General features: G+C 48.2%; 1 protein-coding gene across 1 annotated transcript in view; it reads left to right on the top strand.

Annotated features, from left to right (window-relative positions):
- Window positions 1-10108: 10108 nt before the first annotated feature.
- Window positions 10109-19277, top strand: part of LOC135920938 (uncharacterized) — an 842780-nt gene continuing 833611 nt past the window's right edge. Inside the window, exons 1-2 of the transcript XR_011514014.1 lie at window positions 10109-10235; window positions 10312-10409. The gene's annotated coding sequence lies outside the window, so the exon portion shown is untranslated. The remainder of the gene's footprint in view (window positions 10236-10311; window positions 10410-19277) is intronic.

Here is a 19277-nt window from a genome sequence, read left to right as displayed (position 1 = left end):
GATCTCTGCACCGACAGCGTGGTATACTTGTTGCGGCAACTGTAGTGCATGGCCTACTTTCTACACTAAGTGTACGATATAGTTACTTGTTGCAGCAACTGTAGCGACCTGCTTTCTTGTTGCGCGGACTGTATGGAATGACCGACTGTAAGGTATACTTGTTACAGCAACTGTAGTGGTAAATTGTATGTATACTAGACTGTTGCAGCTGCTGCAGTGATGAGCTTTCTTTCTGCACCGACTGTATGGTTTGGCTGACTCTGTGGTATAATTGTTGCGGCAACTGTAGTTGCCTACTTTCTTTCTACATTAACTGTATGATATAGTTACTTGTTGTGGCAACTGTAGTGTGCCTTTCTTTTTGCGAGGACTGTTGTGGCAACTGTACGACTCCCGTGTTGACACGTGTACTTATTTATGCTTTTTTCCGGCGAATGCATTTCACCTGCTAACAAAAGTTAGTGCTCAGTATAGTACCCGCCTGCATGATTTGGAACATACTCGGATGTTATCGTTGATTGTATCTGTTGTGCGTTTTCTCGCTGAAGTTTTTTAAATCAGATTGTATGCGCGACACGAATTGTGTAGTACGTTCTGGAAGGCACGCAGGCACCAGGGTACGTTCGACGCTGGTACTGGCGCTGGTACGTTCGACGATTTATGCACGCCAATGAAGCCGATGCACTTGACCCTGTTGCGGCTCGGGGTAGCGTTTAGGCCAGAAATCCTAAAGGCACAGGGACGAGTACGTCCGGGTGTAGGTGTAAAAAAAAAGGGAGGGGGGCTTATTTTTACATTATTGACACTGGCTCCAGGTATGGAAGTGCACTCTATGTAGGCTCACTTTAAATGTCTGAGCTCACTACATGTCTGAGTACACATCAGGCCACGTCAGGACACCTTCACTGCACCAAAGATATCCGCTTTTAAAGCAGCCGTCTTCCTTAGGTGACTTGACTAGCGAATCTGATGACTGTGTCTCGGCCAGTCATAATCGTCGAATCGTTCGCAAAATCCCTCCCATGACGTCGTACGGTTCCGCTGGACTCCGCCTCCAATGATGCGCGACCGCCCCTGCATGCGACGCAACCACGTGGCAATTTGGGAACTCGAAGTATTCCTTTTTTGTGCAATGCGCGCAGAATGTTTGCATTGTGGCAAGCCTCCTGCCACGTTCCTCGGGAGTCTCCTGGGCAAGCCAAGGCCGCGCCTTTTGACAAACTTGTTCAGCTCGATCGCGCCCGTCACTTGGCGACGATTTCGGGGTTGGTCGATTCGCACTCGGCCTGCCGCCGCCTTCGTCCTTGCTCCGTCCTCCTCGCTCGCCTTTCGGCCTCTCGATCCCGAGACTAATCCGGCACGTACAAAATGCACACAGATCCATAGCAACTTCCAGGTAAGGCCAACCCAGCGCGCCTCGGCCTACCCTCCTCCTCCGCGACGCTTCGCTCAACGCCGAACTATAGGTGGCGTTGCTTTGCCGAGCGCATATTGCTACACATGCAAAGAAGAGATGGCGCGAACATGCACAGCGAGCACTGCGGCGTCGATTCATAAACGGAAAGGGTGCGAACGCTGTCGTGGATGCTACATTGATGTGGACGGCGCGACGCCTGGTATCCCGACGCGCGATTCACTTCTCCACCTCCAGGCGTCTTCCTCCTCCTGCTCTCGCTTCCTTCTCGGGGACAAACATAATATCGACGATTTCACAGACGGGGCATGTATGCTTGCGCGTAAAACTACTTGGAACTCGGCAAGAAAGCTTCGCCTTAAAATGTGTGTAGGCATTAATTGTCAACGCGCTTGAAATGTGTCCCCGTTTAGATATATAGAGATGATTAAACATGTGTGATTAAGCGACTCACCAGGAATTTTGACTCTATCAACTTGCGTGTCTTGCGTCTCACCTGCTTCCAAGTCTTTCCTACCGACGGGGCTTCGACAGGAAATCGGAGCGTCGTTGTAAATGGACGATCGCGTTAACTGTATAGTCCGCGGGCGTTGTCTAAGCTGCGAAGAGAATTTGTAACAAGTGATTGCATGCGAAAAAATTCGAAAAGAAAAAAAAAACGACAATAATTTTGTTGCACCTATACGTAGTACTTCAAGATCTTTTTCACAGTACAAAGAAATGCGTTTGCTGGTTCAAACATACCAATTCGCATCAAAACACATCAAAGGCGACAAAATACCTGCGCGCTCTGACTGTGACGTCATGTGGGAAGGCCGACGAGCCTTTGAAGACCGTGCTTAAAAAAAAATCACCGACGATACTTCTTAATGCGAAGTTTTAACGCAGTTATATACGTGTTGTCATTTCGCGATATATTGGCTGGCGTGGACAATCTATTTCGTGCGGCACGTTGCAAACGGAGCGATGTGTGGTGCGACCGCCTCGCTAGTTTGGAGATCGCGAGAGGCAACGCACGGGTGACGCTTGGGCGCGATTCATAGCCGCCGCTGCAGACAGACCACCCAGGTGTGCGATAATCTGGCGCCATCTCGTAGTCTTCTTCGCCGCACTACGCTTCTCATATTTTTGCCGCCATATCCTCCTCCTCCGCTTTCGCCTCACAGTTTCGCTGCACTCTCCTCATCCAATTTCCTCCTCGCGCCTTTCATCCCCCGCTGCGCTCCGCGTTCGTTCTTTCATCTTTCGCTGTGCACGCCGGCGCCCGCCGCAGGAACGGGCGCTTAAATTAAGCGCGAGAAATTCCGGCAGAAACCATCTCACAATGAATGTCGACGTTAATGCGATTAGCACTGAAGCTGTGTAGCGACACACCGTATTGCAACCACCGGAACTCGCCTTGTATGAGGTGTGTCTACAGCCGGTTTCCGCCCTCGCGCGTATCCCTGTGCACATGCAGCGCTATCTTGCGGCGCCACCGCAAAGTCCGCGCGTGACGCTTGTCTCAATGTATATTCAGGCAAAATTGCCCGAATTCACTTGACGCAGCTAGGTTTTGTTTCGCCCAGCACCAGAGAAAGTTTAAAGGTTGCAAGGTGGCACATAAACAGCGGAACAGTGACACCAGCTGGCGTTAAGGAGGTTCATTGAAGAGGGGCACATACCTAGCCGCACATACCCAGGGAACCAAGTTGGCCTGCAAAATGTTTATTGAATGGGAACGCATACCCAGTGTCACATACTCAGTGATACACTTGGTCCAACACTGTTGTTTCGACCACGCTTCGGTACAGAAACCCGATGCTCACCCGTATTAGACCACGGACTACCCAGTGACCCAAACTTGCGGGGGAACGGTTAGATCCGGGCATATGCAGACACCGGAAAGTTCGTAAAGTAGTAAAGTATCCTAAGAATGGGGGGCAGCAGAGGGCTGACGTATAGTAGTGTTTAGGATGTTCAGGCCTGAAAGTACCTAAGTACCGGTTACATTTCCCATGACAACGCGCTGTTTCTCCATTTATGAGTATCGTTCGTAATTCTTGCGAGCACGGACACGTTCAGCCCGTTTCTTAGCTCATAATTGCTGTTCGCAGTAAAATGATTGTCGCCCACGTCTTTTGACGTCTTTTGCCCACGTCTTCTCGTGGGACATCACCTCTCGAAGCACTGTATAGCATTCTTCTGCTTCGGTTGAGGATAAAACAACCGAGACAAATTTACTCTTATGGGTGGCCGTGCCCGGAGGCCTGCTCGCTCAAGTCCGTTAGGGTGCTTGCAGCGAAAGGCGATGGGCTTGCGTGCGAAACGGCAGCAATTTTCTCCAATGACCTTCGGGCTAACGAAATAAAAACGTCACGTCGCATAAGCAGAGAACGTCGTCTGCAGCTTCGGCAGTGTCCTGCGCTGGCTTCTTTTCCCATGCGACGAGCGGGCGAAGATGCACGCATCAGCCGTTTACGCTTTAACATTTGACGCCTTTCCTCCTTCCTTTGCTTCTGTTTTCTTTTTTCGTTATTGACGGGAGGGTGGAGGGCGGGTCGCTAGCAGCAGCAAACGAGGAACAAACGTTGCCGGCCTTGCGAGGAACGAGCTCTCGCGAGCGATGGGGCTCAAATTTTCATCGCGGCACTTACGCGTCAATATCAAATTGCACGCTCTGCAGGGACATCGGCGCGTCATGCTGTAGCGATAACAAACGAAGTTATTAATAAAAAAAAAAGATAAAACGGGTTTGGTGGAGGGCGGTCGATGTGCGTGCACCGGAGAGACGACAGCTAAAAAGAAGTAATTTTTATGTGTGTGTGTCCGTGGGCGCTTTCAGAGCGACAGTGGCGCTCACACTTCACGGCCCAGCCCCGACAATGAATTCTCCTCGCCAGGGCTCCAGTGACGCTTTCGCGATGTTTGTGGCCCACGTGCTACGCCAAGCGCGTTTCTCGCGATGAGGTTGAACGAAAAACGGTTCCATATTTCACACGAGAAGTGCGTCAATACTGTTATTTCCTTCCTTTCGTTATTGTGAGCTGTCTTCCTTTAAATAGCTGGTAGCTTCCAAGCTCATTTGCCGCTCACGGCCAATTCACTCGGTGGCGTAAGCGAGGCATTAGGCTGCCAGAGCCATCGGGCCAATATTTTTTTTTTGCCAACCTAATAAATAAATAAATAAATAAAAAAAATGGTGTTTCAGCGGTCGAAACACTAATTCTTGTCGCTCGCCATTAAGGCTCACATATGGGAAACGGCTAACGACTCTGACATAGTAATCCTTGAGTAAGCCTTGATTCTGACACCTGCCTCAAGTATACCTTGGAGGTCAACAAGGCTGATTCTTGGGCTAGTTGGTATGGTTAGAGGAGCAACCCCTTCCTGATATGTTTATTGCCGTGATTTAACGTCAATAGCAACCCTAAGAAACGCCCCGTATTCTATTCCAGGCTAATTTTTACCTGACGTTTTTTACATGCAACAGAAGAGGGGGAGGAGGAATGTACTTTTCTTGAAACCCAGCAATTTCTAGTGGTCGGCAGTGTCCTCAGTCCAGGAACCCGGTGAATTTTGCTGCCGACGTTGCATGGTCTACCAGCCGGAGCTGGTCCTCAGGACGAGAGCTGTTCAGCTCTTTCTCTGCTCGTAAGAGGGATTAGGAAATACATCTAGGCTGGGGTTACGCTTGCAGACCAATACCATGTGGTAGAACGCGGCGGGCTTTACACAGCGATGGCACGCGAAATCATATGCTATAGAGGGTGCGGGATATGACGTGTAGGTAGGTTGGCAGTGGACAAGTGTTAGTCCGAAGCTGCTTCATGATCGTCATCGTCTGCTGCTCTTTGATGAGGGAACTGTGTCCCGAGGGGTTCGTTTTACGGACTCGTCTGGTAAGTGACCATCGGTTGGTCAGACTTCTGCTGGTCGTCCCACGGTGCCCGACCGCTGCTAGCTCTCGGGCACTCGTGTAAGCTACGAGGTAACAGAATCTCAGGACACGTTTCTCCCTTTCTTTCTTTCTTTCTTTCTTTCTTTCTTTCTTTCTTTCTTTCTTTCTTTCTTTCTTTCTTTCTTTCTTTCTTTCTTTCTTTCTTTCTTTCTTCCTTTCTTTCTTTCTTCCTTTCTTTCTTTCTTTCTTTCTTTCTTTCTTTCTTGCTGCTAAGCACGAGGTCGCGGGATCCAATCCTGGCCACGGCGGCCACATCTCTATGGGTGCGAAATGCGAAAACACCCGTGTAATTAGATTTAGGGGCTAAGAAACCCAGATGGTCCAAAATTCCGGAGTCCCCCACTACGGCGTGCCTCATAATCAGCAAGTGGTTTTGGCACGTAAAACCCCACAATTTAATTTAACCTTTCTTTCTTTCTTTCTTTCTTTCTTTCTTTCTTTCTTTCTTTCTTTCTTTCTTTCTTTCTTTCTTTCTTTCTTTCTTTCTTTCTTTCTTTCTTTCTTTCTTTCTTTCTTTCTTTCTTTCTTTCTTTCATCACGTAAATACGATTGCCAGGAATCAAACCTACGACACTGCATGCAGGATAAGCCTTCAGTGTAGAACGGTTTTCACACAGTGTTACCGCTCTACTATTGCCACCCCAGCCAGGTACCAACAGCACGCGCCATTGCTAATCCACGCGCACTCGCATACGGCGCCTGATCGTGGCTGTAACGGTAGTAGCCCAACAATGAGATGCTAAAGCTTCCTATACTGCGTATGAACCGATCGAATTAGATAGCATGGACGCACTGGCAACCACTGGTTGCGCGACACCAAGGAGAAACTGCGATGCAGCCAGATCATGCATTGTTTTGATAATAGGATGATTGTCATCTTCAAATAAAGGTTATTGTTTGCTTCTTTTTATTGCTTATTGCAAAGGCCTCAGTTGGTTTCCTTAAGACAATCCGAGAAATAGCACAGGGACAAAATGCTAACTTTTGAAAGTCATCGTCCATTACTTTCCCATAAACGACCTGCAAAGCGTTTTACTAGAATCAGCTCTTTTTTATTTATACACGCGCAAGGAAACCAAAGAGCTGATTTATATTGTGGGGTATATTCTATACAACTAGGATTAAAAAAAAACCAGGCGAAGGGCAGCGTATACGCTGCCCTTCGTGCAATATATTGCGCCAATCGAGTCGCGACATTGTATATATATATATATATATATATATATATATATATATATATATATATATATATATATATATATATATATATATATATATATATATATATATATATATATATATATATATATATATATATATAAGTCGTAGGTGGAGTCCACAGACACATGCGCCATCACGAACACATTGCTCATCGCACCAGGTCAGGTGCACGTTCGAACCACTTTGACTTAACAGCGCGATTTGTTTGTTTGTCATCCACTGCAAGCTCTCTCGACCACCACTCATCTCATCCCAAGGCTTCACCAGCTCTTCCGTGTAGTGAGGGCAGTCGTTATCTCTAACGTTTTCTTCATGCGCTGCACGCCTTGCTTCGTCATTTGGGTGTCAGGGCTTACGAACGACACGGCGCACTCGACCGTCGTGGTCCGCGGAATGCTACATAGGGCCGATGTACGAAAATCCCGAGCAGCCCGACGACGCGATGACTGTGCTCTGCACGGATTGGGAGCACGGAGAGCGCTGGCCCAGAGAGAACGCAGTGTCCACGTGGAACATGGTCTGCTCGAGGCACTCGCTCATCGCCGTCATGATCGTGGTTCAAAACTTCGGATCCGCTTTGTGCGTGTCTGCAGGAGGATACATTGCGGACCGCATCGGTCGGAAGTCCGTAGTGGTGCCGTCGCTGGTGGTCATGCTGCTGTGGACGGTCATTCTGTGCGTTTCCACCCCTTACTCCGTGCTTGTAGCGGCGTTACTCTTCGCAGCGGGCTCCAATGCCGTCGCTATGACTGTCTGGATCCTCTTCGTGAATTCGTGGATCCTCTTCGTGAATGGATCCTCTTCGAGGTATCCATTCACGCACACCGGCCTCTGCTGAACATCTTCGCCGGAACGTTCGGCGTCCTCTCTTCCGATCTCTCGATGGCTGTTCTGGAGCGAGCCAGGCTAGACTGGCAGTTCAAATTAGCGCTCTTCCTCCTGCCAGCGGCTGTTGGTACTGCCAGCGTTCTGCTTCGTAGATGAGTCACCGCGCTGGCTCGTTGCAAAGTCCAAGCTCCCCGAAGCAAAAACCGTCATGCTCGCAGCGGCCGATGTTGCGGCTTCGGCTGCGGTTGCGGATGCTGCGGCTTCGGCTGCGGTGTATTCGGTGCCGCCAGCGCGGCCGCGGTGGCCCTTCTGCTCAACCGCCAGGGTCGTTATGAGGTTGAGTTCGCTCTACCGGCGTTGTTGCTCTCCGGCTCGTTGCTGGCCCTGTGTAACATTTCGCGTACCACGACGGTCGAGTACGCCAAGAAGACCGTAAGCCCTAACACCGAAACGACCAAGCAAGACGTGTAGCATATGAAGAAAACTTTGAAGATGACGGGCCCACTACACGGAAGAGTGAGGCAAGCGACTGGACGAGATAAATGACATTCAAGAGAACTTGGGGTAAATGACATACAAACAAATTTCGCTGTTAAGGAGAAGTGATTCGAACCTGCACCTGAGGGGGTGAAATCAGATGAGTGGAACGAATATATAGTTGTGTACTAGATGATATGTGTGTTTGTCGTTGCATATGTCAGGGGACGTCACATGCTACTAACCTATACTCCACGAATAGCCTAACACGCAGCTCTTCGCACAGTTTCTTGTATCTGAGTTAAGTACACTATGTGAAAATGTAAATAACCTTTTTATTTTCATGCTTGGCGTAGTACGCAAGCCAGAAATATCACGAAAGCGTCACTGGAGCCCTGGCGAGGAAAATTGATTGTTGGGGCTGGGCCGTGAACTGTGAGCGTAGCTGTCGCTTTGGAAGTGCCGCGGACACGAAAAGTGTTGTTTTTTTTAGCTTTCTCCTACGCATGTACATCGACCGCCCTCCGCCCAACTCGTTTTACTATTTTTTATACTAATAATTTTGTTTGCTAACGCTACAGCACGATGCGCCGATGTCCGCTGGAGCGTGCGATTTGATATTGACGCGTTAAGTGCCGCGATGAAAATTTGAGCCCCATCGCTTGCGACAACTCGTTTCTCGCATGACTGTCAACGCTGCTGCTAGCGACCCGCCCTCAACTCTCCACCCTCCCGTAAATAGCGAAAAAAAAAAGAAAGAAATCCGTAAGGGAAGGCGTCGAAGGTTGAAGCGGAAACGCGTCGGCTGATGCCTGCATCTTCGCCCGGTCGTCGCATGGGAAAAGAAGGGAGATGAGGACATTGCCGAAGCTGCAGACGTCGTTCTCTGCTTGTGAGACGTGACGTATATATCTCATTGGCCCGAAGGACATTGGAGGAAATTGCTGTCGTTTCACACGCAAGCCCATCGCTTTTCGCTGCACGACGTCTAACAGACTCGAGTGGGCATGCCTCTGAGCACGGCTACTTGCACTTCTACATAGAATAAAGACAGGATCTGCCAATACATCGGCCTGGTTATTTAAAACGGGGCGAATCAATTCTCCGAACTGTACGGCATGCAACGAGACAGGAGACATTGAGCACTTTTTGTGGTTCTGCCAGCAATTCCAAGATGAAAGAAACACTCTCCTGAAAAATCTGCAAAACAAGAACCTTCCGCATGCGCGCCTGCAAGACCTTATATTTCCCGAGGGATCAGTTAGAGCCCGCAAAGAACCTTCACGTCTCCTCATCGATTTCTTAAGAGAGACCGGTTTGATGGACATATGGTGAAACCCTTCAGCGGTATTGTGCGAGACGCTCGGGCGGAGCAATCGCCGGCCTTGTTCGCCAGGCTAAACCCGCGTGTTGCTATACAATTCACCACCACCACCGCCACGGCTACTCATCAGAGCAGCTTTGTCTCGGTTTGTTTTTTTATCTATACCCGATGCAAAAGAATGCCCCGCGCTTTGAGCGGTGCTGTCACACGAGAAGGTAGAAATAGTGGGCGACAATCTTTTTACTGCGAACCGCAGTTATGATGTAAGAACGGGTTGAACGCGTCCGTGGGTTCGCAACAGTTCGAAACGATGTCACTATCGAGAAACAGCGCGTTGGCATGGGAAACGCAATCAGTATTTAGGTTTTTTCAAGGGAGCGGAGCATCATTTAGCCACTACTGCACGTCAGCGCTCCGCTGCGACCAACCGTTATCAGCGAGAAAATAGACCACGTGTCCCTTACTGGCTGAGCAGATTCCATGAGCTGCGCGGAATGATGCGTGGTAGAAAGGAACGGGATTCGGCTAGGTGGGTCTGAGGCCAGAGACAAGTCGCCATACCTCGCTATCAGTTCATCACATGCAGGCATTGAGAAACAAGACGCTCACCAACTGACAGAATAATGGGGGTCAGCAGGTAGAGAGAGCCGCAGTCACTGACATGCCGAAAACAAGCTGTCCAAGAGCTGGTACACATGCGCCCCCAGACAGGCAGGCAGATGACGCAGCTGGGTGAAGAGAAGCGGACCGGGGTTGCTAATCATGACGACGGTAAAATTTGTCATGTGGGCTGTTTGAACAAATCAGAGAGGCCGTAGCAGCTGTGTGAGCCAATCAGAACTGATAAGAAGGGGCATATGACAATGGCAGCCTAGGAAAGGAAAATAACTGGGATAAATCGCTTCACGCGTACGGTTCGCAGTAATTTAGTCTACAGAATCAGAGTCGTGCCAGTATTATTTTTTTTTCGAAGTACGATTTTAAGAGCCCGTCGGCCAAAAGCCAGTTGATGTCACCGTCGGAGCGCGCAGGTATGTGGTCACTTTTGATATGTTCTGACGCGAATGAACACGTTTGAGCCAGCAGACGCTTTTCTTTGCTTTGTAGCATGTGGAACAAAGTTTGAGAATTGTTTCGCGGCGGTGGGAAACGCTTGAAAGGAGGTGAGACGCAAGACACGCCAGTTGATCAAGTCAAAATTTCGGGTGAGTCGGTTAACCATGCATTTTGAATAATCTTCATCTCCTGAAGAAAGGACCCATTTCAAGCGCCCTCATTATTTGACAACGCCTACATACATTTTCGAATATGGATAGACAGAATAGTTACCTCGATATTTGCATACGCAACACAGGTGGTCACGGGCACCGACAAATGAATGGTGACGTTCTTTATAGGTGATTATTGACCGCTTTTTCAAAGCGAAGCTTTCTTTGTAGATTCGGACGTGTTTAATGTGGTTGTCAGAAGGGCTGTGGAGTAGGCCTGGGGCTACATTTAATTGTAAGTGTTGAATTAGGTGTGCTACACCGAGCAACAAGAACGCAGTGCTTTCTGTGGGGGCGTGAGTTCTTGTTGCTCAGTAGCGCGCTTCGACTCAACATGCCATGGTCGGTGGTTGGACTGTTACTGCGGATGTTATCTTTTAAAAGCAAAGCTTTCTTTATCTCTCTCCTTCCACTTGGCGTGGATGCCTGTGTGGCCGAATAAACTGGGCTGATCCCGGAGAGAGTGTAACCAAAGCGCGCGGGACTTATAAGTCCATCTATCCTGATAACCATGCAGTTCACGACATGTGTCCCATCAAATCCCACATTTCGATGGCAGCGAAATGCAAAAGCACCCTTGTACGGTGCATTGTGTGTACGTTAAAGAACCCCAAGTGGTCAGAACTAATCCAGAGTCCCCCACTATCTTCATCATCATCATCATCAGCCTAGTTACGCCCACTGCAGGGCAAAGGCCTCTCCAATACTTCTCCAACCACCCCGGTCATGTACTAATTGTGGCCATGCCGTGCCTGCAAACTTCTTAATCTCATCCGCCCACCTAACTTTCTGCCGCCCCCTGCTACGCTTCCCTTCCCTTGGAATCCAGTCCGTAACCCTTAATGACCATCGGTTATCTTCCCTCCTCATTACATGTCCGGCCCATGCCCATTTCTTTTTCTTGATTTCAACTAAGATGTCATTAACTCGCGTTTGTTCCCTCACCCAATCTGCTCTTTTCTTATCCCTTAACGTTACGCCGATCATTCTTCTTTTCATAGCTCGTTGCGTCGTCCTCAATTTAACTAGAACCCTTTTCGTAAGCCTCCAGGTTTCTGCCCCATATGTGAGTACTGGTAACACACAGCTGTTATACACTTTCCTTTTGAGGGATATTGGCAACATGTGGCTTTGGCGCGTGAAACCACGTAGAAAAAAAAAAAAAGTCGCCATCCTCGGCTCACCCTCGCATCCACGGCGCGCGGGCACGATTTTATCGCACTTCGACTTTATACGGACCACCACGGCGACGGCGGAAATATGCCTGAAGTGTGCACGTAATTACTATCCCAATAATAATAAAAGAGCGATATGTGTCCATGCTATTTCACGGCAAGGAATGTTGCCCGCCTTTATTTCTGGCCATGGAGAGTGTACAATCATACGAAAAAAGACAAGCTATAAAAATTTTCCGGCATATACATTAATTATTATAATGCAAATTAATTTGTATTTGCATTGCTTAACTATCCACAACTGATATCTTGCCCCAGCGCATCAATATTACTACTATGGACATTGCGTCAAGCTTTTCGAGCTTAAACCTGATACTCTGAGAGCGCTGTCACGCCGCTAGCTGCCATGATTGGCTGACGCCATGCTCATGCAGCTCGCGTATACACTCGAGCACTGAGGTGTGAGAAATAAAACGAAACCAGCGGTAAAATGCGAAAGGCAGGACAGGAAGGAGAAAGGGGACCACCACAGCTTCGCCTAGACTGTCTTTCCCAAAATTTTATTTTCTTTGGCACATACTTTCTGCAAACCACGCCATTCTTTTCCGGTCTCCCACGGTGGATATGTGCCAATAGCGCGCAGAGGAACAACAACTGGCTCCCGTAACGTGTGGGATCTGCATGAATTTAAAGCGAACGGCCGGGATGAGCATGTGTCCTCTGTGGAGTAAACGAGCGGAGAAGAATGCGCAGGCACGCAGCCGTTGTTGTGCCATTTTGGTCACGCTGTCGTCATGCCGTCTCAGCCATTACGGCGTCGTCGTTGTCGCGCCGTCATCAGCGCCAACGTCGCAATTCCACATCACCACCGTCACCACTGTCGCACTGTAGAGCAGTCTACCAAAATCTGTCGGCGATAATTTGTACCGTTATCATCAAACTGGGTTATCTACGTCAGCAGTACACCTACTTTGAAAGTCTTGATATTGTGTTTGCTTGATTTTTATGCTCAGCTCAAGTTATTCCTTTACTTTGAGAATCATCTTTGAAGGTTTCTGCAACATTTGCTTTTGTTTATACAGTCACATTGCTTAAATGTACTTGTGTATTAACAAGTATTATTTTAGACTGAATTCTTCAGTGTATAACCGAGTATATTCACTGTATCGGATTTACTGTGCTGTATTTTGCCTTATATTTATGTCGCAACTGTCCATTTCACTTTGACAACCGGCTGTTTAGACTGCTTTTTATTCGCAAAACCTCTAGTGTTCCTTGAAAACTGAATTGCAGTTTAGACAACCTGATTCATTGAGCGATTGAACTTTTGAATTACCACCATGTGACTGACGCATTGGATGCGACCATTGAACGTTGTAGATATTGTTTTGTTCATTGTGGTGCCAAAACGCGCCGAAGTTGTACAACAGGCCACTTTTAAAGGGGGACGTAAAACAGAAACATTGTCAGTTTATCACAATGCTGTATTTCGTATTGCAGAACTTTATTTGTATTTCACTTCAGGATAAACTTAAAAGATATATGTAAATTAAGGCCAAGCTACCATGTTTGTATTTCGAGCCCCGCGACTGCGACGTCATTTTCGTTAATTTGGGCCATGTTTAGGGCAAGAACGAAAGGTTCCCAAAAATTGTCAGTGTGAGTCCTTGCTCGCTTTCGAATGCAATGTAGTCCTTGCCTAATCATCGATGGTTAATTACCCTTTCTCAAATGCAGCTAAGGTTCATATTATCACGAAGGTGACTAGGTGATTTGGGAATGACAATGATGATGTCTCCATTGTGATTTTGTTTCGATAGCAATCGCATGGACATCCGAGGAGTGTACGCTGCGTCTCTGTTGGCGCCGCCGTCGTCGTGCTGTCCTGCTATCGATGGCGCATGCGCGGCTCATGCGCGGAGGGAGGGCTAGAAGGTTTCCGTGGAAGCGGTTCCATCTCGTGCGCCATCGAGGTGCGACGACTCCAGCGCCACTGGTGTCGCTCCTCATTTTGCCAGCGTTGTGAGACACCTGGCAGCTTCCACGGCGCTGTTTCTTCTGCGCAGCAGCAGTTGCCTTGCCCGCTGCGCCGCAACTAGATGTCGCGCCCGCGTAAATATTTAGAACACCGTCCGAATAGTTGGAGCGCACGCAACACTAAGCCTTGCTATCGCTGTCAACGCTTGGCCTTTCGGGCCAAACTTCCCATTTCTTTAGAAGACTGTTTCACGGCGAGTTATACCGACGCTATTCCCGTATCGCTTTTCCCGTATCCCGTATGTTTCTAGCCTCTTTCGTTGGTCAATCCCGGAGGTAGTGCAGTTTAAAAGTGTTGGCCGATATGTGTTACTGGGGCCACTGGTCGCCGTGACCTCGTCGTCATAATTTTGGCTCATCTGAAAGTGCATAAAGGCTACCACGCACCTATAGCTCTTACCGTCACTGTAGAAAGCCTATACGTGCAAGCGCTGCTTGCACGTATGGGCTTTCTACGTCACTGGCGAACGCAGCGTCGTCGCACGATAACAGACAGATTTAGTCGGGCGTACGCAGCAAACCCGCGGAGGCGTGATTGCGCAGTACACAGGAGCACGCACGGTATCTTGCGTGCGCCCGCAGCTTTTCAAAAGCTGCGTTGCGGGACGTTCTCGCGTGTCCTCGCGTGTCCTCGCGTGTCCACGAGAGCGCATTTTTCGATATCGCTCTTGCCTAAGATATGACTGAGGCTTGTGGTTTGACTGAGTGGTGGTTGATATAGGCTTCACAGTTTCAGAAGGTGGCATATGGCGGCGCGGAGTCGCGCAGTTCCCACTCGTGCAAGTCAGCAATAACCTTCCCAACTTATGCGTCCGGCCAACCATTGCCGTATCATGTGCGCACGCTCCACTACGCACGCACAACCTCGCGCGCTTTGTACGTGGGTGGTTGCGGACGTCCAACTAAAACTGCCTAATATACCCCAGCCGGTCGTATGCGTTCTGGTCAGCGAACTTTTGCGACAAATGATCTCTGGCCTACTGACTTCAAAGTGCAGCTCCGCAAACGTGCAACCACTCCTCGCAGGCGCTGTCGCTTCCGTGACAAGCGTTGCCTTGCTGCTTTTTTCATTGTTTCGTCACGTTAGTTTTAGTCAACTTATGAAAAAGAAAATAGGTGGGAGTCTGCGCTCCATGCGCGCAGCTTCGCCGAGGTAACAGCTGAGGAAGCTCATTAACGTTTTTCACGCGTCGCTAATGACCTACCGTCGCGGGTCTGCTCGTCAGCAGGTTATAATAGCGATAAACAATTACCGTTCTCGGGCCCCACATATGGTTCTTGTGAACGTGCGCGGCGTCAAACAACAAAGATTTCCCACACCTAGGTTGCGAGACGGCGTAGTTCCAGCTGCCATCTGGGTCAATTTTCTTTTACCGGCGCAAGCTAGCATCATCGCGTCGCCTTAGCATAATTATTCCCTCGTAACTGCTTAGTCCTTAGATGTCATTTACGTTTAAGAAATTTTGGGTCCTAATTGAGTGACTGAAAATCTTCGCTAGTAGCTCGGGCTTTATGGCACCGAAATACCCACTTTGAAGACCCAGAGTGCGCGTGGTTCTCCTTCGAGCCGGTGGTCAGAGATGCAACACGGCCAAGTTCGCCCATATTGAATTGTCCACGCGTGCATAGAATAACGTGGAACAGTCACAAATGGTCACAATGCGACTAAAGCGGCGACCTGCTAGAATCGAACCGGTAGTGACCAACCCGCCAGGGTGTAACTTAAACGTAGCCGAAACACCGATACACGCATTCGCAGTCATGCTGGTCAACCATGTGCTTTTTGTGCAGACATTTGTTCGACAATTAAGGCAACCTTTAAGCACAAGTAGCGGTGATAAAGCGTTTCGCCATGAACGTGCGGCTTCGTACCTGAAATCCCGAATGCAAAAACAGTTGACGCTTTTGCAAAACAGCACTCGCATTCACAAAAGCCTCTCACCCTAGAATCGTTCTTAAGAGGAATGCTGGACATATTATTAGTGATAGGCATTCACCCAGTGACAAATTGCACTTACGAACGAAAGAGATTTGTACATTCGGGCCCAGGACCTCGACAGGTACTGACATTATGAGACTGGGGACGAATTCAATAAAGCTCTCGGTTCATATACGGGCCCTTTGCCACGGCCACCTTCTCTAATATTATGTCCAGCATCGGGATTGGCTGGAATTTGTTATTACGAACAATTATATCGTAAGAGCTTTTTTCCGAATATGGGCTCTGACTCCTATACGACAGCTGGTTAGCGCGGAACTTCAAGGTTGTGGTATTGGAAAAAGACTCATCTCCACTGTGCTGCTGGCGATTGGCCAAAAATAGCGGAATAAATCAACGCGCAGCGCTTCGTTGTACTACTACAGTGTTATCATTGGTGACAGTCTAAGAAATCAGTACGAACTTCACCCAAGAAAACTCACAGCGTCCTCTCCATCGTGCCTCCGTGCATAGTATATTTGCTATGATATCATAAGAAGCCAACAAACAAAGACACCAATGACAACAAGGCGAAATTACTTGTACTTATTAATTGAATTGAAGAAATGATAAATTATGCGAAATGAAAGTGGATGAAACGAGCGTTCAGGCGCCGACTCTCGTGTTCCCTGGACTGAAATTCGGGATACTCGACTCGGCGTTGCCTCTTCTCAGCCGCAACTTCGGCGCGGTGTTCCGGATCGGCTCCGCGGCGACGCATCGCTTCTCGCTCGGCAGTACGGCACTCTTCCTAGTAAGCCGCTTCTTTTTCGGGCGTCCGCACTTTCTTCGGTATTCTCATGGCAGCAGCACGTTTCTCGTACTTGAACGAACGTACAATCTAGCAGGGTGTGCTGCCGCTTAAAAGCCGATAGGCCAGTGACGCAGCTGTTGGCTGTGCGATTTACGCCATCATGATAGCGATTAGCAGGCGTAACGGCAACACACTCGACTAAACGCTATATTCGTTTGTACGCGGTGTGTTTGGAAGCGCTGAAATCACGGCGCGCAAGCGGGCATGTCATATGGTAGTTTTTCTATTGTATTTCGTGGGCATCTGCAGTAAGCGGAAAAACACTAATGCCTAATAGAAAGAAAGTTGGAAACTGTATAATCGGACGTTTTGCGAAGCGCTCTACAACTTTCGAATTGAAATTTTTGGGCTAACTTCGTTGCTTGCTAAGTTGGTCAACTAACCTTCACTAATTACGCAATTAAGCAGAATCCAAGAAATAGTATGCCTTACTCCATACAAAAGTCAGCAACGAGCATTTGGGCACGTCGTCTTAGAGTGCATCGGCATATTTTTAAGCTCTGGCTAAAGCTGTCTGGGACACCCTGCTTATCGGTGATTCAGAGGAGCACATGGCACCGCCCAAGTACAGTCTTTGTAATAAAGTAGACTGGCCACATTGCCTCCAACTGCCAGGCACACTACAGGCTGTTTAAGAAAGTTGCTGCGGTGTACCGGAAGTTACAGCACCCTGGGAAGAAAAAGAATCTCGTCCTGAACATCCAAAGGTCCGGAATGTCAGGAGCGCCAGGGGAGCCGCAACACGCAACCGCTCGACTAAACGATGAAGGCACGGAATGACCCGTATACTTTTGACAAACGCTGTACATCCTGAATCGTAGAGCAGGAAGGCGGAGGGTGCTGTGTCGTTAGTGCGAAGCGAGTAAATGAAGTGCCGCGTTCAATTTTTGCTTCTTCTGTCCGTAGCATACGCACTTCTCCTCGTCTGCTCCATTTTTGGCTTTTATTTCGTTGCACCTGACCTTTTCTGGCGGTCTTCGCTTTTTCGTCGACGGAGCTACGTGCTTCAGTGTTCACGAGGCAGAGGTCTCGCGGGAATAACATCGCCAGGCTGCAGCTACCTCATCAAGGCAAACTTTTGTTTTCGAGAGTGATCAAGTGGCGGACAAGATTCGCACAAGATTAGCGCGATTCTATTGCTTCTGTACCTGACCGTTCCTAGCCTTCTTGACACCGCGTCGGAAACTTACTAAAGAAAAGAAAAAAGAGGTGTGCTAGAATTGGAAGCACAAAGGTTAGTTTTAAGGATCCGCCGTTCTGTAAAGAGAGCGAGAACTTCATTTAGATCGCGCTGGAGGGTAGGTCGAGCAGGAACTGGCCTTAGTGCATTGAAGAAGACATTTGCAATTAAGGCTTGTAGGGATGTCGTCCAGGATTTCCGTTCCTATCTCGTAGCGCTGCCATTGTTAACTTTTAATCCTACCGAAGAAGTTTCACGAAGAAAGCACATATAATAAAGCATGGAGTATTCTACACTGCAATAAAGACTAATTTCTTTCTCCTTTTCGTGACACAGTGGTGTATTAACAATTAAAAAAAGAATACTGGGCGCAGTTCGAGATCCTGACTGGGTGGTGTACGTGCGAGATACCGCGTGTTTCCAGACAGAAAATTACTTCAGCGCTTCTGCGCCCGTTAATTTACGTAGCGGGTGGCCATGGATGCGCAAGCTACGCTTTTCTGCTATGGTAACTTAGTACTCACGCTCATACTTACTAGATTGCTGGAAGTGTACTTGTAGTGCCTTTCCCTTTCATTCTTGTATTGCGATATTCATAACCTAATATGATAACTATATGTTTCATGACAGTGGTGCCTCCCCTGACACCTCTGTACCTATGAGACACTTGACAACTTGACGCAACTGCTTTCAACGGTTTCTCCAAAACAATACGAGTTTCGCGCCACAATAACAAAAGTCGACGCAAAGAGGGTGTAATACAGGCAATTTAGGGTGCATGTGCGTCAATAAAAAGTTGCCACGGTTAAGTTCAGCAACTTTTGTTCGTGTCTACTTCCATCTTTCGCTTACTTTCTTCCTGGGTGAATATGGGGAACTGTATTTGGCACGGGTCTCATTATTTGCACTACTCACCATACTTGGTTTTTATTTCGCTCAAGTTGGTCAAGTAGGGCTGTTTGTGATGTCTACTGTAGATAATTTTAAAGGTACTGAAATAAAAAATAAAAAATAAATAACAGGTTATAAAAATATTAATATACATGAATAAATAAATAACTCAATAAGTAATTAAATAAATAAATAATACTCTGGCGCTCCACATCTTGCGTTGAGTGAGGTGTATGCTGAAGCACTGTACCACTCGAATACGCACCCGACGCGCTCTCACAGCATGATAATTTCCAGATGCTTAGATGGTTATTACACACTGGCATTTGGTTGTGCCTGTGAAGGGTGGTTCCTTCCTGCCATGCCCCGGTCCCCATTACAAGGGGACGGATAACACTTCCGTTTGAGACGTCGTCCCTCTGATGAACAGCAACCGTGGATGGCGCCCACAGCGCTGCAAACAACTATATTCTAGATAACTTAGTTACCCAAACACTAAAATTAGAAATGCAAACAAGACCCTTTCTATCTCTTCTGAATGGGCGGCCACCGCAAACCCGGCCTCCTTTTCAGCAAAGCAGGTCACAATTGAATGCTGGGATCAAAGAGAGCTTCGTCTTCTTTCTATAGATAGAACGACGACCTTCCGAGACGTGTATCCAGTCAGCGTTATATACACAGCCATCTTTCTCTACCCGGACCTCTTATATGTCCGCAAAACAAACTCGAC

This window comes from Dermacentor albipictus, chromosome 4 (assembly GCF_038994185.2).
Source record: "Dermacentor albipictus isolate Rhodes 1998 colony chromosome 4, USDA_Dalb.pri_finalv2, whole genome shotgun sequence".
In the NCBI taxonomy this organism is placed as follows: Eukaryota; Metazoa; Arthropoda; class Arachnida; order Ixodida; family Ixodidae; genus Dermacentor; species Dermacentor albipictus.
The sequence above is the reverse complement of the archived record's forward strand: the minus strand, read 5'-3'. Positions and strand labels throughout refer to the sequence as shown.